This window comes from Podarcis cretensis (assembly GCF_951804945.1).
Source record: "Podarcis cretensis genome assembly, chromosome: 7".
Classification (NCBI taxonomy): Eukaryota; Metazoa; Chordata; class Lepidosauria; order Squamata; family Lacertidae; genus Podarcis; species Podarcis cretensis.
The window spans coordinates 57,989,585-58,011,639 of record NC_137176.1 but is presented as its reverse complement, the minus strand read 5'-3'; the positions used below and the strand labels follow the sequence as shown (position 1 = coordinate 58,011,639).

General features: G+C 43.0%; 2 long non-coding RNA genes across 4 annotated transcripts in view; one reads left to right on the top strand and one right to left on the bottom strand.

Moving 5' to 3' along the window:
* Positions 1-593: 593 nt before the first annotated feature.
* Positions 594-3,031, bottom strand: LOC307220690. The gene is made up of 2 exons (XR_013841049.1): positions 1,714-3,031; positions 594-774 (listed from the first exon to the last, which is right to left on the bottom strand). It is a non-coding gene; the product is annotated as an uncharacterized lncRNA (long non-coding RNA).
* Positions 3,032-5,617: 2,586 nt separating this feature from the next.
* LOC307220680 overlaps positions 5,618-22,055 on the top strand; it is a 267,382-nt gene continuing 250,944 nt past the window's right edge. For 2 of the 3 annotated variants that reach the window (XR_013841033.1, XR_013841034.1), the window contains exon 1: positions 5,618-5,961. This is a non-coding gene — a long non-coding RNA (uncharacterized lncRNA). The remainder of the gene's footprint in view (positions 5,962-22,055) is intronic. The other variant, XR_013841032.1, reaches the window with a different exon arrangement.

Genomic DNA, 22,055 nt, shown 5'->3' with positions numbered 1-22,055 from the left:
AGGGCAGGTCGCTTCCTGCATCCTAATCAGCGGCATCAGGCCTCGGTTCCCACTTCGCAGGCACCTCTTTAGCAACCCCACGGGGGCTGCTGCAAGCACAAAAGAGCAGCTCTGGCCGCTGCCTCCAAGATGTGTTACATGGCCGCGGCCTGTCCTCCATGCGGGTCGCTTCCACCACTGCTACCACCCTCTCCTTCTCCCTCCCTCCCTTCCTTCCCATCTCTCTTTGGCATAATGAAATCATGGGTGTCTGCCTCCCCCTCTGAAAAAGATCACGTCGGAGTTGGAGTGGTCGGAAAATTTATCGTTATGCGCGCGCGCGCAGGCAAGAGATGCGTGTAAACTGCTGAGCCCCCCCCTCTCCACCTCGGACCTCCCTCACCCTACCCCGCATGCTCCCCGCATCCCGCAAAGGTCACACAACCCTACAATCCGCACAATTACTTTCCCGTACAGTCCGGAAAGCAACAAAATCTCTCCGAAAGGATTACAGGCATTTTCCAAAGGGGAAAAAGGAAAAAAAGATAGAGGACTTTAATCTTAAATAGAAGGGGTGCGTGTTTGTCAACAAGATATTAGATTCCGAACAAATATCCAGGATTAGAAATATATTTATTTAATCTAGTCACCCACAAACGTAGCATTGCAATCAAACAGCGGAGCTCAGCTTTTGAGATTTATGTCTTGCACATTCATGCAGAGCCCCACGCAGTCTTTATATTTCAATCGCTTAAGGAGGTTGCTGTTGTTGTTTTAAAAAATTGCGCTCTGTACCTTTTAAAGGAAAACACGCATATGTACATAATGAGGTGGATGTTTTCCCCTTTAAAAACATTAATCTCTTATTTATTGAGAACCACAGACATTTACTGAACGAGTACGTTTTAGTCAAATATAAGGGGATTGTTTTGTTGTTATTATTAAAAATGCAAGATTGATGTACAGTATTGAGCCATAGTAACACACACACACGCAGAAAAGACACGTGCACTCAAGGCAGAGGTAAGGGCTCCTAGGCACAGCGCCCCTCCTCCCGCCCGCCGGCCTTTCGGAACTGGAAGCTCTTCCCTTTGCGGATTATTCCCCCCCAATGCCGATTGACCGCCTGCCTTGCTAATGTGGAGGCAGGGAACTCCGGGGCGGGAGAGTCTTCTGTCAACAGGCAGGGAAATGAGATGCTAAAAAGACTCCGGTGTAGTTCCTTGGGCATCGAGGAGCTTCCTGAAGCGGGCTGGCCTTGGGGCGGGGGGAGACAAGGATAGAAGGAGCTCTGGGGCTGTCAATGTTTCCAAAGCAAACCTTCTCTCTGTTAATAACGCGCATGACCCTAAGGAAGGGCAGTGCATGCCTTTCCTCCCAGGCTGGTCCATTGCGTAGGATAGGTCACCAGGGAGATGTCTCTCTCCCCCCACACCTTGGGAGGGGTGTCTCTAAGCCTTGGTTATATAAAATTTCCCCCTTGGTGCTTTCTTTGCCGCCACCCCTCCCGTCAGCAGATTCCAACTGTCCTAGCTCAAATGGGTCCTAATCCGACTCTAGGGGAGATTAAAGAGCCAGAGATAGCTGTATTTAGGATTACCAAAACGAAATGAAGGAATCTAATCCTCCACCTCTCTCTCCCCCCTCCCTTCTCTCTCTCCCCCCCGCCGCACATGTATTTTCTAGTTTTAGTCATGATTTCTCTCTGTCTTTCTCTCTCAGACCTCATGTTACCTTTGGGTGTTTTTAAGTAAACGACATGAAATACGTGGAAGGAAGGGAGACGCGGCTAGACGGATCTCGAATGGCGCTTATGCTTATGGCTTGGTGGAAATTCACTGGGTCAAGCCATGCCGGAAGGCAACTGAAGATGATGGGTTAAGAAGGGACGGGTCGCCAGGTGCCCGTGGATCTCCGAGGGGAGATTACAGTTTCTTCGAGTTCTTCGCCTCGTGGTAGAAACTGGTTAATAGCGAGCATCCAGCTGTCCGGACTACCTAAGGCCTAACGGAAAGATACGAGGAAAGTGGAAGCGATCGTATCTACTATTAAAAACACTTGGCGTGTAGGAAATGGTTCCGTTCTGATAGCAATTCACAGCCCTTTCCGGAGATGCTAGGCCAAATAAATTAAAATAAAATGGAATTAATATTAGGGGCTTGCATTTATTCCTCCTTCAAACAAATGAGAAGAATATTCACTCAGAATGGTACATCCAGATCGAATGGGTTTTTTAATGGTTTTTTTTATGGTGTGGGGGACAGATGTGTGCAGTGTCAGAGACCAAGTTGGGGGTGTGTGTTGGGGAGGAAATAGTTGAAATAGTGTTGAAAAATTCTGCCTGGAGATTAGAACTCCTTTTTGGCTGTCAATAATCTCCTCGTGGAATCAGTAGCGAAGCCTCCCATGAATTCCACGGTTTCTGGATCTGCCGCAGTGGTGTAGTGGAACATTTCATTTTAGAGCAGGGGCTGTGACGTAATCTCCTGGAGCGATTGCTCCGTCTCTTGTAGTGATGATGTCATCTCTTGAGATGATGATGCCATCTCCCCGGGCAATTTCCCGCGCCCCAAGAAGCTAAGCGGAGGAAGAGGCTGGCTACGTTGGCGTAGCTGCGGGTTAAAGGTTAAACTGCCCCTTTTAATTTGAAACATCCCAAAAAAGAAAGAAGTCCTTTTTATTATGACCAAGCTTTCGAGTTCTCCAGAGCTCCTCATTAGGCTGTGTTAAACCAAGTGGGAGTGAGATTAAAACCTGACTTGGTCTTGATTCCACACTGTCTGCACTAGTCATAGTTGGTAACGGTTTGTCTAGGGCGCGGCTATGGGGACTTTATTGTGGGGACACGAAGAGCGCCTGCACTCCAGAATTTGCCGCTGACTGTGAGCTGCCCCACTTTGAATTCCAGGCCAGCTCCATTGTTTATAGTTCCTAGCTGCACTGCAACCCAGCCTACGTGACCGGTGGTGGGGATTTGAACGAGTTTCCCGTCCCCTTATTCCGATTCCGAGGCAGCGCCTATAGCTCAATGCCTGCTACAACCAGCGAGGCATTTCTCCGGACAGGGCCGCGCTAGGGGGCGGGAGAAGAGCGCTCGGAGCCCAAGGTGTTCTTTGTGATGTCGTCACAAGGGATATTAGCATATCAATAGGGGAGAGGGAGAACTACGCGCGGGGGAGTGAGTGGACGCCTTGGCCCTCCCTCTTCCCTTCCTTAGCTTTGCGGTGGATCTCCAAGCCATCCAATCCTAGGCTAGGCTAAAAGTGCAAAGAAAGGCAACCAACGTGTGTGGACCACCAGCTCCATCCCTTTGTCTCCCCAGCCCATTCGGCGGACAGAAACCATAAGCACCCCAGTCTCTTCCCGCACTCGGGTCCCCAAGGCACCCTGAGACACCCCAACCCCCACCGCACACTTTAAAGGACACGCACCCAAAGATTGGGAGGAACTGTAGTTTCTTAAGGGTGCTGGGAACTGTAGATCTCCCAGGAGCAAACTACAGTTCGCAAGTTGGGAGGGAGGATGTGCGTTTCACTTCTCCCTTGGCGGCTTTAGGAAAGCCTCGGGTTTTCACCTGTAAAATGGGAACAATGCTGATAGACCTTACTGAGCGGCTGAAAAACACTCAACACCCAAGGAGCCTCTCAGACGGCGGGGTGGGCAGAAAGAAACGTTCACATTGCTTAATTTTCTTCACTTCGCTTTTCCTGTGTCTGGGAAGTTTGGAAGATCATTAATGACCCCATCTCGAGGATTGGAAGTAGCAACAGCGGCAGTGATATTATTTCGAGTAGTTTGATCAATACTTGGGCAACGCTCGTGGGCCGAAGTCGAAGCGCTTTTGAGATCAATTCGATTTGATGCGAGAGTGAAGCTCGTGTCCGCCTCCCCTTGAAATCCATTGGACTGAAATGTGCTGGCCTTTGGTGCTATTTCCCTGATCTCTCCACCCTTTTGCGATCCTTTACACGCTTAACACCCCTTGGACTCAAAAGGTCTCACTTCTGAGATGACACGTCTAGCATTGCACGGCCAGTGTTTGTTGTCGCTCTCAGACGTCACCAAACTGGCTTTTCCTCTCTCTCTCTCTTCTCTCCCTGACTCGACCTTGTCGACTTCTCCCTCGTGATCGCTTTTCTCTCCGCCTACCTTCAGCCTCCCGTCTTGGTCCCAGATCCACGCCAAACGGATGTAAACGTTATGGCAATGGGGGTGGGGGTGGGATAAACTGAAAAAGGAGAAATTGCTGTTGAGTGATACAGCTGTTACGAAATCTCACACAAATAAACGGCGCGCCCTGCCTTTTCCAACCACTTCCCAAAAGAAAAGAACGGGGGGAAAGGAAGGGAAGAAAGATCTGAACTCGAGGATTTAAAACCCAGCCTGGAGTCGCTCACAAACGGGTGCACATTCTGAGTGGACGCGTGTTTCTGTGCTCAGTACAGTAATACCGCGCTCGCCTCTGGCTACCGAGCTGGAGACGAAGCGCCACTTAGGTTGCAATCTAGGCAGTGAGTCCCATTGAACTGAATGGGGGTTACTTCTAACAGGAAACGTATCAGCTTCCATAAAAGCAGGTCCGAATCAAGGCACGTGGTTTGAACCTGCTGGGTCAGCCAAGGGAGAGTTTTGGAAGGCTGCCCTATGAACTGGGAGTAAATCTGATTGAAATCAACGGGACTTACTGCGGAGTAAATAAGAGAGCGGAGCAGGTGTCGTTGTTGCTTTAACTGCCTGCCGCAGAATAACTCTTTGCTTTTCTTCCTTTTTTGGGGAAAAAGAAATGAGAAGTCAGGTTTTGCCTTGCCAGATTAAAAAAAAAAAAACCGAATGAGTGAGTAAAGTTTACGATTAAAATAATGGTCTCTAGTGGTCTCTCTCCCCTGTGTTCTTCAAAACACGCGCGCGCGCACCAGCTAGGCAAAGTAAACTCTTGTTCCAAGTTGCTAGTGCTGTCGATGGAAATGAGGTAGTCAAGAAGAAACAGTGGCGAAGGCCTCGGCTTTGCCTCCCTCCCAACGAAGCATTAGAGAGGCCCTTTTGTGGCTGCAGCAGCGGCAGCGCACCATTTTGACCTGGAAAGGCACAACAACATCCTGCTTTGCTTGAGCTGAATTCAAAAAGCCTGAGGGATGTAAACGCGGGGTAGGAGGGTAGGAGGCGCGGGAATCACCCATTCTGAATCTGTTTCTAGAAAATCCAGGCTAACAGCCATCGCGGAAAGGGGGAGGGGGGGGGAAGAGGCGGACAAAAAGAAAAAGAAAAGTCCAGGGCTGCTGCAAAAATTCCCTTTCTGACCGGGATGTGAAAAGGGGCTTTACATTCTGTGTGAAATCTCCGTTGTTGTTTGGCAAACAATGGGCGACTGGAAGGCTGAGGGAATGAATAGGCAATCCGCAGGATGCGTGCGGGTCAGTGCTTGGGGTCTCCGTCCTAAAGCCCTCTTTCTCAGCTTGCCACAATAAAGTAGCATGAGGTTTTAAGGCTTTGCTGGGTCACCGGCCATCTCCTATTATTCTACACTTCACAACAACAACACACACACACAATCCAGCCCCCCCCCCCCCCGTTAATCAGCACTGACCAGAGGCCCCTTTTGGAAACAAGAAGAGCAGAGTTGAAGAAAGACTTTCTCTCTCTCTCTCTCTCTCTCTCTCTCTCTCTCTCTCACACACACACACACACACACACACACCCTCAACAGGCCCTCCTGAAAGCAAGATCTCCCATTGGCACTTTGGACCAAAGTTTTCCACCCCCCTTTCCTTTTATCATAACAAAGCTTCCAGCTCAGACCACAAGAGAACTGGACTTTTCTCCCCCTGTTTCTGGCCTTCTCATTCTTTCTCTCTCTTTCCTTGGCTCTGAAGATGATGGAGACTTTGTTGCAAGTAAGGATGCCTTTAGGTCAAATGGTCCAGGCCTAGCTGGGAGCTGAGATTGATCCTGGAAGGGAAAGCTGCTTCCTGAGCATCTACTTTGGTGAGGGAGTTAAAAATGGAAAGGGGTTTGGGTGTGTGTGTGTGTGTGCGCGCAACTGGGCCATGTGCTTTAGAGCTGATGGATTAGATGTCATTCTTGAAGTTGTCTGAGGATTTCTTTCATAGTATAGTGAATTGACTCTGGCTGGAGTTTGTGATGCCTAGTACTGTCCAGTGTAGAATGCTTGCTACTAACCTGAAGAGACTATTTTGTACATTAAAATGGTGGGGAAATTATTTCTCTATGAGCAGAAATGGCAAAAGACCTTCCCAACTCTACAGTGTTATGATTCTATGATATGTGATTATGATTCATGCTTTAAAGTATAAATGACTGTTTCTTTGTTTGGGTATTTTTTAAAAGTTCAAATTTATTTTAAGGTGAAGGATTTACTGAATTGCCCAGAAAGCAAGTCTCTATATAATCTGCAATGTATGGGTATAATAACTTGTCGATGCCTATATATCAAACCCATGAGAGGTCCCCCCCTTTAAAACAATAAATTTGGTACTACTGTTTCTCCCTCCTAAATGCAATTCATGAGAGGTTAGTCCCACTGAATTTACCTTCAAGGGCATGGTTAAGGCTGCAGTCCTATGCACACTTATTTGGGAGTAAGCACCATTCAACAAAGTGGGACTTGCCTCTGAGGAAACAGAGATAGGACTGAGTTGTAAAGGAGCAATCATGTGCACACTTGGGACTAAGTCAGTGGGGCTTACATCCAAGTAAGCATGCACAGAATTCTACAGCACATTTAATTTGATTGGAAGCAAGATAGCTTCTTCTTATTTTCTTTTTGGGAAAAAAAAAGGGGGAATAGATAGTTTTCTCTGCCAGACTAAACTGCCCAGGCTTTGCAGTTGTTAAAGGGCAGAGTCTTATATGTACCTGAGTGGAAGAAAGCAATTTGTACCTGTGAAGAGACTGTACAAATTGAATCCCTTGTGCATCTTAGGGTGGGGTAACTTATGCTTTTCAAATGATTTATTCTGGGGTGTGGGAGAACTTGCTTTCTTAAAAGGATTCTTTTCAATTTACAAAACGGTGGAGGATATTTTTTATTAAATAATTTCTAAAAAGAAAAAAAAAATGTGTGAATCAGGGTGGTATCGCTAAACAGGTAAAAGCACTCAGATAAACTTGAAAGAAAGTATCTGCACAATTATCTAGATGGGATTCTTTGTGGTATGCATATTCAGGGGTTTTTTTTTGGACTGCAGGGGCCCACACTCAGGGCTTTACTGATGAAGACAAGGAAGATCTTTTATGACACCACCTAAGGATTTCCCCTCATTCACACTGGGAACCCCAAGACTTGCACCATTTATGAGATATTCGCCTCCCTGCTTACAGTAGTAACATTGTCTGTCTCCTCTTTTTTGTCCTCTCAGGATTGTGTTCCTCAGATTTTGCAGAAGTTGACATTTCAGTAAAGGAGTAATCAAGTGTTATCTAAATTATTTAGAGCCTGGGATTAAAGGCCTTAATGCTGAGTGCTGACAAGCTTTCAAATGTAGTCTGGGGAGGGAAAAAGTTTTGTATTCTCTCCTCTCTGTATAGACTTTGAAAATAATTTCGATATGTACTGTGAATTGTTTTTATTTTTTAGAATTTATGCACAGGGAGGATGAATAATTCTTTTACAAGTCATTCTCCAAAGGAATTAATAAGACCCTCCAAAATACAACCCAAGCCTATTACACCCAGGATTGTGGCATCTGTAATGCCATTCTTTTAGAAGATCAGTTGCTTTCATAGGTACTTGTTTTTAAAAAGAGCCCTATTGTTTTGAAACTCTTTGTTGGTTTGGTACACAGAGTGTGCATTAATTCAGTAAATCTTCATATTTTTCCTGTTAATCTTCTGCATTTGGAAGCTTTGATCCAGCATTCCTTGTCTTCCCAAACTCCCACTGACTTCCTTCTCATGTGTACCACAGAATAACTGTGACAGTTAATCACAACATTTAACCTTCTCATTTAATGTTGATAAATGTCAAATTCTACTTCAGCATATGGCTTCGGGTGGGTGATTTGAATATATGTTTATTTAACTTAGATTTTCTTCTTTTCTTCTTTTTCCTCCTTTTTTTTGTAAAGGCAAGTTACCATATCAGTAAATTCTACTATAATGGTATACACAATTTCCCATTCATTTTCATATGTTGTAGTACAGGGAACAGATTGCAGTATATTTAAATGGGGGGTAGCCTGGTGTGAATTTAATGCATGGTACCAGAATGAGATTCTCTTTGACATACCATTTAGAGCTAATATTATCTTAGATAATGGGCAACTTTTCCCTGGTTTGCTGACAGAGAAAAGGAAAATGTCAAGGTTAGGTTTTGCAAAGTGTTATATTTGAATAACATTCACATGTTCTCCTAAATTAGTAAGATTGCCCCCCCTTACTTGTATTAATATGCCATTTTATAAGGTCAAATTCTACCACATTTTCTCATGCTGTGGAGTACGGTATTCTATCATTGGCCTCATCAACTTTAAAGTGTAGACTCTTGATGCTGGGAGGAATGGCTATACTTGTTCCATAGGGATGTATGGGAGTGCTTGTAGCAGAAAGGGAGAAAGGCTCCTCATATATTACAATATCCTTACACAATTCTCTAGTGACATAAATTACCCATTTCTGATTCATAGAAAGTGTCATTAATCAAGTAGCATTGGAATAAAGATGCGCACAAAGTCATGATTAGGTGATTGTACCAAGTGTTGAAAATGTTGAATTTAGATGTTAACCATCTGAATGTGTTTTAAATTTTTTTTATAAGGCATGAAATGGTGGGGAAACTTAGTTTCTGGTGGACAGTAGGAATATGCCGTTTACAGTAGAATCCTACACATATCTGCTCAGAAGTGTCTCACAGAGTTACTCATTGTGCTGTTTGTGAATGACTTTAATAGATTTCATGGAGATGGCAGGGATCAAAGCTGCATAAAAAAATATGTGCTCTGCCACTCAGCTAAGGTCCTTCCTCTAGTATAAAAGTTGTGTCAAGGTATCATCCTAGAAAACACATTATTTGTTCTCAATGGGACTGACTTCAGAGTAGATGTGTATAGAGTTGTGCTATCACTGGATTAATTGGTTAGACTGCCGTGCATCCCATACATGTCTACTCAGAAGTCATAGAATCATAAAACTATAGGGTCATCTAGTCTCACCCCTGCAATGCAGGAATCTTTTACCCAACATGGGGCTCAAACCCACCACCCTGGGGTTAAGGGTCTCATGCTCTACTGACTGAGCTATCCAGCTCTACATCAGTCTCATAGAGCTAAATAAGGCTTACTCCCTGGTTAGTGGGTATAGCCGCCTGAATCAGTTAAAATACTTTGACGGGTTAAAAAAAGATGCTTCCAATTGCAAAGGCAACAGATTTCCTAAAATGCTGTTTTTGTTTTTGTTTAATCTATTTAACCTGGTAAGCTGCTTTAAATCAAGTCAGGCTATTTGTTCAGCTGGTCCAGTTTCACCTGTTCTGACTGGCAGCTTACCATTATAAATATAACTTATATTTAAAATCAAACCCCCACCCAGTGTTTTGGAGAATCTATTGCCTGGTTATTTGGTGGGGGGCACCTTTTAATCCATCAGAGTATTTCAATTGATTCTAGGAGAGGTCTTGCCCACTATCCTTTTGAAATGGAGATGCAAAGGATTAAAACCGGGACCTCCTGCATGGAAAGTGCTCTATGACTGAGCAGTGGTACTTCTCCCTACCAGTACGAAAACGGTGGGGTAGGTGTCGTCCAAGAAAAGGCATTCTTTCTTTCCCACATAGGTGAGGATTCTTCTCTTAAGAGGGCGCCTGCTGTGACATGTGCATTTGCCATATAGAAACACAGAATGCCCTTCCCCCCTTTTGAAACTATTGTTTTTGTTTGTATGTAAATTTAAGCAAGTGATTGACTAGTAGCACAGTCCTAAGCAAAGCCCGTTTGGATCAATGGGGGAAATGTGCTGCTTTTGATTCATTGGTTAAGAGCGGTTCCCTCGCTGCGAGAAGTCAAGTTACAGGGAACCAGGCAGAGGGCCTTTTCGGTGGTGGCACCTGCCCTGTGGAACGCCCTCCCACCAGATGTCAAAGAGAAAAATAACTACCAAACTTTTAGAAGACATCTGAAGGCAGCCCTGTTTAGGGAAGCTTTTAATGTTTAATAGGTTATTGTATTTTGGTGTTTTGTTGGAAGCCGCCCAGAGTGGCTGGGGAAACCCAGCCAGATGGGTGGGGTATAAATAATAAATTATTATTATTATTATTATTATTATTATTATTAGTTAGATGACCATTCCAGTGGCTAGACTAGCGCCCCCCTTTAAAACAACAAACATCCAAAAGCTATCAGAGTAGCTTGACATTTCAATGATTTCCAAAGCTTATTTTGATATAGAACATTCATAGGACTGTGCATTTGGAAGGGACCCTGGCGATCATCTAGGCCAACCCCTGGCAATGCAGGAATATGCAGCTATGCATTCAGGGACTGAGCCTGCAACTTTGCGTTATTATGCTTTTTTTGGCATACAACTGTCCCCAGTTTTCCATATTAAAACACTGGGATTATTTATATTGTATAGGCTTTTTATTTTTAAACCTATCAAATTAAAGTTGCCCCTCTTGCGGTAAAACAAAATCTTACCACAAGAGCTTGCTTGGATAACAAGAAAGTCACATTGTTTCCAGATAGAAGCAGCTGTTAAGGAAGGTGGGAAAGAAAGGGGGAGACAATGTTACTTGGGAGCTGGAATAACAGCAGCCGCAAAGCTTGGCTCTTACGGTAAATTGTAGTACATTGGTACCTTGGTTCCCAAACACTGAAAACCTGGAAGTACGTGTTCCGGTATTCGAATGTTTTTCAGAAGCTGAATGTCCGGTGCGGTTGTCGTCTATTGTTTCCAGGGCACCTGCACCAATCAGAAGCCGTGCCTTGGTTTTTGAACATTTCAGAAGTCAAACGGACTTCTGGAATGGATTAAGTTTGGCACATTTGTTTTTGCTATTTATTTTGCATTTTTGTGGCTTTTTTTTTAGTTAATTTGTTTTGGTGACTGTGTGGAACCCAGTTCAGCTACTGATTGATTGATTGATTGATTGATTGATTGTGTGACTGCCGAAATCCAACCCATCCAAACAATGACTATCATTTTAATTTTTATCATCTACAATACTGTCTTATTTATTTTATAGTACAGTACATTGATTATTGTTTTCATTTTATGGATCAATGGTCTCATTAGATAGTAAAATTCATGTTAAATTGCGGTTTTAGGGGTTGTTTTAAAAAGTCTGGAATGGATGAATCCATTTTGCATTACTTTCTATGGGAAAGCGCGCCTTCGTTTTGGAATGCTTTGGTTTTGGAAAGGACTTCCGGAACGGATTAAGTTTGAGAACCAAGGTACCACTGTATGACTCCCAGAGGTCCTTCAACCACTCTTTCCACATCCCTGTTGGTGTGTGAGTAACGGAACTGGTGTGTGAGTAACGGAACTATAGAAAAGAGCAAAATAAGTCTTGGAAAGGAAGCACCCTCATGAAAATGATAAGACCCATCATCACAGATACAGGTCTGGTTTGTACCACCCCCTTTCATTTTTATTTTTGTCCAGTGCTGACAGGAGTGCCAAGCCAATGTGACTGTACTTGCCAATCTCATTTTTAATTTCCTCACTATGCGGTACCGTATGCACTTATTGTGTAAGGGAATTAAAATGGTGGTTCTGGCAAATCTAGCCATGTGGGTCCAGTGCTCTTGTCAGTGTGAATATTCAGATAAGCCTCCCAGGTGTGTGCATGTAGGTCTATTCCAAAGGCCACTCAAATGTGAAGAAGCCAGCCCTGGCTGATCAGTGGTCACTAACTTAGGGCTCTCAAAATGTTAGGCAGGGGCTCTGTACTGGAACCTGGCAATCCTATCTGACACCACTATTGACTGATTGAAAGCTGCCTGTAGCCATTCCCAATGTCAAATTTCAGAGAGGGCATTCCCGGTGGCAGCCTCTAAGCTATGAAATTTCCTCCCCTCAGAGGTGCATCTGGTACCTTCATTGTATAACTTCCTTCCTAGGTTTAAGGTCCACCTCTTTATGATGGTCTTTGACAACTATGGTTTGTAGGATCCATGTGATTCTTCTGATTGAAAAAGAGTGGTACCTCGGGTTACATACACTTCAGGTTACATACGCTTCAGGTTACAGACTCTGCTAACCCAGAAATAGTGCTTCAGGTTAAGAACTTTGCTTCAGGATAAGAACAGAAATTGTGCTCCGGCAGCGTGGAAGCAGCCGGACGCCCCATTAGCTAAAATGGTGCTTCAGGTTAAGAACAGTTTCAGGTTAAGAACGGACCTCCAGAACGAATTAAGTACTTAACCTGAGGTACCACTGAACTGGTTATAATCTTGTGTTTTTATATTGCTGTAACCCACCCTGAGGCCTTATGCTGAATGGTGAGTACAAAAGCTGCATAATAATAATAATAATAATAATAATAATAATAATAATTCAAATGCACCACAAGCTTGTCAGCAAATGGCAGGTGGTTGAGGGAAAGCCGTATTATTCAGTGCTGAAGGACATACGCAAAAAAATGAAAACAGCCTGTTTTGGGGTTTTTTTAAGTTAACAGGATACTGATATTCCAAATATGGGAACTAGATAATGTGATGCCCTCTAGATGTTTGAACTGTGAATCCCATCAACCCCAGCTAGCATGGCCAATGGTCAGGAATGATGGATGTTGTAGGCCACAACATTTGGAGGGCACCATGTTGACTCCACCTGGCCTAATGAGCCTTGTTTAAATGCAGGGGCTTGTTCCTGAACACCATCTCTTATCTAGGTCGATAGGAAATTGATCATGCCCACCATTGGCTCTGCTCTGCACTCTCTTTGACTTTTGTGACTAGAACGCACAAAAGCTCTCATCAATAAATTATGCCAGCCAGGCATATTTGCATAGATTCACTTAATTCTCTTTAATTTATTCCAGTGGTGAAATTAAGATTTCATAGAAATCACGTTGTTTGTATCCTGCCTTTCCTCCAAGGAGCCAAGAATAGCATTCAGGCTTCACAACAATTCTATAAAATAGTGTGGGTTGGAAAACAGTATCTTTACAAGGGGTGAGAAAACTGCTTTGAGGGTGTTGTTGTTTTTTAACCATCAAGTGGTATATACATTTTAGGAAACAATTAAATTATGAAATAAGAAAGCATTTGCCACAGATTGATGCTGACCTGTGAGGTAAAATTGTCATTTGTAAGGGCTGAGGCTCATGTGGACTAGAGCAGTAATGGGAAGGAGCAATATATGGAGGGAGGAAAAGCTTGAGGCATGACAAGTGATAGGGAAGAATGAGGAAGGCTTATATGTTGGTCAACAGGAACACACACAGGGGCACACAGCAGATGTGGATACTTCTGGCTGCCCTCTAGCATACAACACAACTGGAACAAAAGGGGTAAAACAAAACAGGAATGTTTTCGAGGAATAATACAGACCCCATGGTGACATCAGGACTCGACAGCTTGTCAGTCATGCAGGGGGTGGGCAGCCAGAACATCTGATGTCCTAGCTAATGTTTATTTCTGCTTTTGACCTGCATCTTTTGGTGTGTCCCCCCCTTCAACCGAGAACATACCTTGAAGGGAAAAGTGGGGGAATGGAGATGGGAGTTTCTCCTTTTGCCACATTACATATTTATTTTCTGTCATATGAGATCCTGCTGCTACTGCTTTTACCACAGATAGTTTGGGCAAGGCAGGGACTGAAACTTCCCCAAATATCTGAGCCAAAAGCTAACAGCAGCTGTAGAAATATCACAATCTCTTAATGGCTGCTGAGCTGATGATATTATTTAAAATAAAAATACAGTAGTGTGACATTCATAAAGACACGTGGAAGCATCCAGGATATCTGCTGTAAACAGAGTGTTGTGAATGAAAACTCAATGGCAAACTGCTAGTTTATTTACATTTTTAAACAAGATCTCTATAGTTGTGTGTGTGTGTGTGGGGGGAAATAGCCCATTTATAAAGAGTTGGATGGTGCTCCTCCTCTATGTCAAATCCCATTTATCTGAGTGTTACTGGCGTGTTCAATAGAGGAAGTGTGTCCTGCACACATTCTGCCTCAGCGTGGAGAACCGGTGCAAGGAGTTCACAGCCCCACAGCTGAGGTTGTGGGGAGAGGAGAGAGCGAGAGAGGCCCCCCTGGGGCCAGTTCAGACAAAAAGCCAAGAAAACAGCAGGAGACCACAGTCAGGGGAAGAAGGCCCCAAGCTATGTGCCTGGTGTTAAAACAGCAAAAATAGTAAGGGCTTCTTTTTTTGGGGGGGGGGAGGGGAAGAACCAATATGGTGACAATTTTCAATTGTTGAGCCTCCATATAAATTCTTACCAACTCTGGTTTTGCATAACATAGTAAGGGAAAGCGGATACATCAGTCCCAGTTCCATTTAGAATAATTTTGGACCCTGTGAAATCAAGTTTGCGTATTGTGAAAAACCCCATCCCTTCCCATCCATAAAGGTCCCAAAGATCTGTACTGAAATAAGTGAGTATAATTTAATAAAATTATGTGGCATCCTGGCATTCTCATTCTCTTCACCATTATTTGATTCATTAACCCTATTATTTTATTCTCTGTATGTATGTGTGTGAGAGATTGAAAGGAAAGAGATAACGTGTATTTCCATCCAAAGTTCAGCAGTCATTTTTGTACACCTACAGGGCTCTTCTCCTCTGAATCAGAGAGTGCAAAGTAAAAGCTGCATTCAGCAATTTGTTCAGGAGCTAGGCTTGAACTACAAAGAAGCCTCATGAACCAAATCAAGCTGATTTGGGTGGTTTTGGGATTTTCCTGTTTTGGATTGAGGCAGTCCCAGATTGCCCCAAATTAGCCTGGCATGCTCTGGTCCATGGGGTCACGAAGAGTCAGACATGACTAAACGACATCCCAATTAAACATGGGGGGGGGGCAGGGAGATGCAAGCAGAGACTCTCACCAGTCTTCCCCCCCCCACTCCTTTCCAATGATCACATGTTAAATTAGAGGTTAAAACCCTGATTAAACATGTGGTTGGAAGGTGGGGGAGGAGACACAGGTGAGAGTCTGTGTTTGTGTCTCCTTCTGCTCCTTCTTCCCACTGCTAACCACATGTTTAACTAGGATTTAAAACCCTAATTAAACAGGACTGGGCAAGGTCCTCAATTTACTTTGGGGCCTGGGCTAAGCCTGGGACAGATTGGGCCCAATCCGAGGTGCTGAATCAGACCCTGAAATGGATTGGGGGAGGGGCAGTGCACAGCCCTGCTATGTATGACAGATTTGAAACAGGGTCACCTCAGTCATGGTGGTTTAGAAGTTCTTATATTTTGAACTGCTCTGAGATCTGCTGATGAACGGTGGTATACAAATTTAACAAACAATAACAATAAGTTTAGCAGTGTAACATATTCCTGCCCCCACTACACTGGCTCCTGCAATTCCCCAGCTCCCTAACAAACATTTTAACTATTTCAGGCTTATAGAATTTGAAAGAAGGTGAATATATTGTCCTTGTGAGGAGGAATTAGGCTGCTTTCCACCAGCCATTACTATTATTCTGCGTAGCGAGACTGTTTCACAGTGCAAGCACTGAAGTTGTCACTCATAAGTATTATTACTGTTGAGTATTATCACATTAAAGTGCTGCTTCAGAGGCCAACCATTGATGTCCTTATTCTTAACCATTATTAAGACTTTGATTAGTTCTATAGTTTAAAAATAATTTTATTTTTACACATGGGAAGCTGAAGCTGAGATAATGTACCTTGCCCCAAAGCACCAATGAGGGCCATTTCATTTTATTTCCATGCCATTCCATAACCAGTGTTCTCTGGATGGCTGACATCGAAAGTTAAAATACAACCCCCAAAATCAATGCAACAATAAAATGTATATGTGGTATAAAACCAAACAGCAGCAGAGATAAACACACGAATGCTCATTCATAGATGACCACAACCTGAAACAATGACCTGAGGGGTTGATGTGTGAGTCTGTGGGGGGAAAAGCAACAAAAGAATTTTGTGGCACCCGAAAGACGAACAAATCACATTTATTGATTTTATTAGAGCACTTTATATCCTGCCTTTTAGTGTAAATAAATACACCATTCATTGAGTATACCACCACACATCAAATGCCATAAACAGAGTTTGGGGTATTGCTTGCCTCACCTCAAGAATAAAATAATAAAGTAATTAACACACTCATTGTGTGTGAGGTCCTTGTGAAAAATGGACCACTTATAAACGCCATCTCCAACTCCTCGAAAGATTCCATCAACGGTGTCTCTGAAAATTTTTACACATCACTTGGGAAGACAGGCGAACTAATATCAGTGTACTGGAAAAAGCAAAGATAACCAGTGTTGACATAATGATTCTTCAACATCAACTTTGTTGGACTAGTCATGTTGTGCAGATGCCGGATGATCGTCTTCCAAAGCAACTACTCTATTGCGAACTTAAAAATGGAAAGCATAATGCTGGTGGTCAACAAAAGAGGTTTAAAGACTGTCTCAAGGCAAATCTAAAAAAATGTAGTATAAACACTGACAACTGGGAAACACTGGCCTGTGAGCGCTCCAGTTGGAGAACAGCCTTTACCTAAGGTGTCGTGAGCTTTGAAGACACTCAAACTCAGAACGCAAGGGAGAAACATACTAGGAGGAAGGCACGCTTGGCAAATCCACACCGTAATCAACTCCTGCCCGGAAACCAATGTCCCCACTGGGGAAGGACGTGTGGATCCAGACATCACTTATGGACTCATTGTTAAAACCGTGTTTATGGAAGACAATCTTACTTGGCTATGAGTGATCGCCAAAGAAGAAGAAGAGTGTGAGGAGTTAGTGAATGATGAGTGAATCAGCCCAGAGGAACAGTGAGTCTACTCCAAGGACAATACTCTGTCCCTTTGACTACAAAGGTTTTTCTGTCAGATGTTGGATATGTACTTGGGCCATCTCTCTGTGTTGCTCCTTAAAGTTCTGGATGCACGCAAGCAAGCAAGCAAGCAAGCAAGCACATCTCCACCCATTTCCTCTATTTCTCTGGCCTGTGGCAGAATCTCACAGCACTGGAGTGGGGAGGAGAGATGAAGACACTTGGATTTCCCTAACCCCAGCTTTATGGCCTGCTCAAGACATTTTGCTACCTGAGGCAAAGAATGGGTACAAAATTAGAATGAATTGGCTTTGTATTTCATTGGCTCTAACTCCATCGGTTGTTGGTCCTCCTGCCTTCTGCCCTACCAATCCCAATGGGCACCAACTACTTTATAAGGATCAGGTGAAATAAAACAATTCAGAGAGAGAAGGAGCCAAACAGAGCTGGTCTTTCAGCTGAGATGATGGAGCAGCTTCATGTCCAATCTTTCCTTCTAGGTGGGTGACATGGATTCTGCCAGGTGACTCCTGAGAGAGGGAGGGAGGGAGGGAGGGAGGGAGGGAGGAACCTGATGGAGCTGGTCTCTCAGCAGACCTGATAGAGGGACCCTGCTTCTTAACTTGTGAACTGCCCTGAGACCTGTAGTATACAAATTTAATAAATAATAATAATAAACTCTTCAGCTGCTGCAACCTGATGGATCTGTCACATATCAATTGTCACATATCAATTGTCTTATCTGGGTTTCACCCAGTGCTACTTCTACTCAGAGTACACCCATTGAAATTAGTAGCCATGGCTAACTTCACTCCATTAATTTCAGTCAGTCAACTGTGAATGAAACTTACCTGGACACAACTCTATGTCAGCAACTATCTAAGACCTCATAAGAAAACAAGACCACTGCTAGAGCAGAGCAATGTCCATCTAGTTCAGCATCCATAGTGGTCCAACAAATGCCTATGGGGAGGACATGAGCACAACAGCATTCTCTCTTCTTGTGCTCCTCAGCAATTGGTACCCAGAGGCATACCACCTCCAGTGCTGCGGTACAAAGCCATGGTGGCTAGTAGCCATTGGCAGCTTTATTCTCCACAAATTTCTCTAAACATCTCTAAAGCCACCCAAGCTGGTGGCCATTACTATATTTTGTTTGACTATGCATTCTGTGAATAACTTCTTCCTTTTGACTGTTCTGACTATTACAATGGGCAGATTCACTAGATGACTCTGTTCTAATATGAAACCTCTGGGAGAAAACTTCACCACACCATGCAAACATTAATATACCTCTGTCACGTCTCTCCCCCCCCCCCTTAGTTACCTTTTTGCTAAATTAAAAATCTCACGCACGTGCCTTTCCCAGCCCTGCTCTCTTTTAAGTGGAGGAGCCAAGGATTGAACCGGGGCTCTCCTGCATGCAAGGCACGCACCCTCCCACTGAGCTACGGCCCCATGTTGTATTGACTTGGAAGTCTATTGATCTTGAACCATTATTAGTTGGCATGCAGTCTCATAGGAATAAGCTCTTTGCAAGTTTACTGGCCTTTAAAGTGAAGAATATTATTGGTGTAGGTTCTGTGTAGAATGCTAGACCATTCATAAAATAAAAATTATAGCTGCAAGTTCTTTTCTTTAATGAGTTGTTTCAGGCTTGTTGAGTAAAGTTCAAAGTATACCTTGCAGAGTAATTACAGTTCTAAATGGTATAGAATATATAATAAATTATATAGCATCAATATTAAACCTTATGCCATGCTCCTCGTGAGAACAACCCATTTCACAAGTTTTGTTCTTCATGTCGTTTGATTCAATATTTGACATTAAACATTTTCAGCTAAAGAGAAGATGAGATGATTATCTCCCAAAGCTCGTTTAAGCCACCGTTCATTGAGTTACAGCCAATTTGGCCTCAGTGATGATCACTGGCTTAATTTGAATACTTCTTGCACCAGAAAATAAATGTCTACCATGGCTACTACCGCATCAAAATGGCATCCCTGCTGTACATAGTGGTGCCATGCTAGTGCCAAATGGCACAAATTCATGCCTCCACAACCTGTGACACATCAAGATAAAGACAAGCTGAAACGCCTCTAATCCTTTTTTCTTTTTCTTTACAAAGTTGTTATCGTACTTCACCAGATCTTAACATATTACAGTATTTGTAAGAATGGATTCCAAATTACATTGTATTTGTCCGTAGCAAGTCTGCGTTTATATGCAAATTGTTCATATGTTGCACGTTTGTATAAGTCTTCAATCCAATCGTAGAAGGGAGACACATTTTTACTTTTCCAATTCATCAGTATCAGCCTTTTTGCTGTGGTAAGGGCACAGAGAGACCACTCATATTGTCCTTTTGTAAGGTTCCATGTGCTGGGTATATAATTCAAGAGGATATTTTGCTCTGTAACTGTAAGGTTGTTCCGTACAGTTCTGTTGATAGTTTCAGTTACCTTCTGCCAAAACTCTTTCAATATAGGACAATGAAAAAACACATGGAAACTCATCTCACCCTAATTATCTTTGCTTAGAACAGAAGAGCCTGCTGAATCAGGCCAATGGCCCATCTAGTTCACGATCCTGTTCTCATAGTGACCAAGCAAAAACCTGTGGGATTTGTGGTTAGAATTGTGCTTTAGATAAGTAAGGAACCTTCCTCTTAACTTTCTTTTCAATTTGAGGCTACCAACTTAAGCCGCACTCCTAACTCCCTATACTCAGAAGGAAGTCCTATTGAATTCATTGATGTACACTCACAGTTAAGTGAGGTTAGGATTATTACCTGGGAACTCAGTGGGACTTATTTCTAAGTAGACATGGTTAGGATTTCACTGTTAGATGCCATGATTATCATAACCTGTCAGAATTTGGCAAAAACAAACCACAATTTAAAATTGTGTGTGTGTGTGTGTGTGTGTTTGAATGACACCTAAAAACCACGAGGAATGTGCCAATGTGGAAATCCGATGTGGTGTATTAGCCAGCAAGCTAGGCTAGGGTTTAGAGAAGCAAGGTACAAATTGATACTCAGCTTTGAAACTCACTGAGTAGCTTTGGGTAAGCCTCTGCCTCTTGGTCTACCCTACTTATCAGAGCTGTTTTGAAGCTAAAAACTATGCTTCTGAGTTCATTTGAAAGCAAATTACATATTTAACAATTTTGAATAACAACAACAACAACAACAACAACAACAATTTAAGATTGATATGATGCACTTCACTATAAATGGTCACAAAGTTCATCACAACATTTAAAATTATACCAAACCAACAAAAGTATAAAACAAAATTTACAGCTCAGTTCTAGAAAACCAGTCCTTTATCACCATAGTTTACCCTGAGATATGCATGTTGGGAGCCACTCTGTTCTCTTGACTGTAATGGTCAATATGCAACAAATGTATCCCATTCTACTTGAACAACAGGACTGCTCCCGACTCCACCTGCACACCCTACACTCTCCCCAAATCTGTTCCAGAGAGTGTTGTGGGAACCTCTAGAACAAATTTAGGTGGGCATGTGGGGGTAAATGGAGAGAAAAGTCCTGTTGTGTAAGCAGAAATCCTTGCACTGACAGGACCACGACTTAGCTCTGCTTTAGATACAACTTAAGCTGTTTCAACTGTTTTTAATATTGCATTCTTAATCTGTTGTAAGCCACCCTGGTGAAAGATGGCTAAGAACTCTAATAAATAATACAAACAAAAATATTACCATACAGGCCCACACAGTTAAAACACTCAGAAGTCCTGTAGCAAGAGGATGAATTTCAACTGGTGCTGTCAGTTGAACTGTGTGTGTGTGTGCGGGAAAGTGCTCCGTGTTTATGTGCCATAAACAACCTGGGACTTCACCTGACAAAAAACCCCTTAAAACAGTATTTCTGAATTGTAAGCAGAACATTATTGCCGAATCCACACCACAATAAATTATGAACCTTTTGGAGACCCGTAGCAGGAGATATTTTAAGGTTAAAAAATAAAGAAGAGAAGATAAATAGAGGGCATCATAATGGAAGTTGTTTGTTCAAATCCTAGGAGAAATAGAAGTGGATTAACAGGCTTTAACTTCACTGTTTGAAAGGAAACATGTGTCTTTGCACAGGGTGAATAGCAGGGTGAAGATGTACTATTATTTGCTACCTTTTTGATGTGTCTTGTTTAACATTTGCTCATATGTTTAGTCAAATGAGACAGAGCATTTGTATATACTTTACTGAATGAGGTGGGACAGTTCTAGGACATGAGCGCACCAATGATATAAACTACACACATTATTCTGTCAAGGTGATGGCTAGGCTGGCAAGCTTGGACATTAAATACAGCGAGACACAATCAATCTTCTGCTCAATTGTTTTGGTTGCTATCACTTGATCTGTTCACATCTAGCAATATTCAAATGCTGTGAGAGCTGCAAATCCTGAGGAGAATCTAGCTCAGGCTGTGTACATGCTATACCTTTAGATCATATTCAAAACACATTTACCCCTGTAAAGAACTCTGGGTTTGTTAAGGGTTGCAGGGAATCACAACTCTGTGAGGGGTAAACTACAATTCCCAGTATTCTCTGTGGGGAAAATGTGCTTCAAAAGTGCTTTAAATGTCTAGTGTGTATGTAATCCCAGTCTGTTTTGCTAGGCTAATACACATAAACAAAGCTCCACATGGAGGCCATTTTTTATTTTATGGTTACATGGCACACCTGCTCTACAAAGCAAGCCAGAGCAGTGGCTCACCTCACAAACTGGACACTGCAAAACACCAAAACGGCCTTTGTGGGAGTACAGAGAAAATTGCCAGACCATTAAGTGCCAAACCTCCTCTCAAAAATGGCTTCCCTGGGCAGATCAGGAACCACAAAGAATAATGACCTTTCAGTGGCTGTCTTTCATGTGAACTGTCGCAAAATGGAAATTGGCAGAAGAGAGTCAATCAGACAGTGATGATTTTTGTTATGTTGTGGGTGAACATATCAGACAACACAGCGATTCTTCAAACAGCTCTTGTTTATTCACAGGCCAGAACAGAATTGAACTGAAGGGTTCAGTCAGCCTGCTTATATAGAGCTCCAGTACAACGTAATTGTAACAATTTTCTAAAACTATCCAATCACTGAATGTCACTTTCGA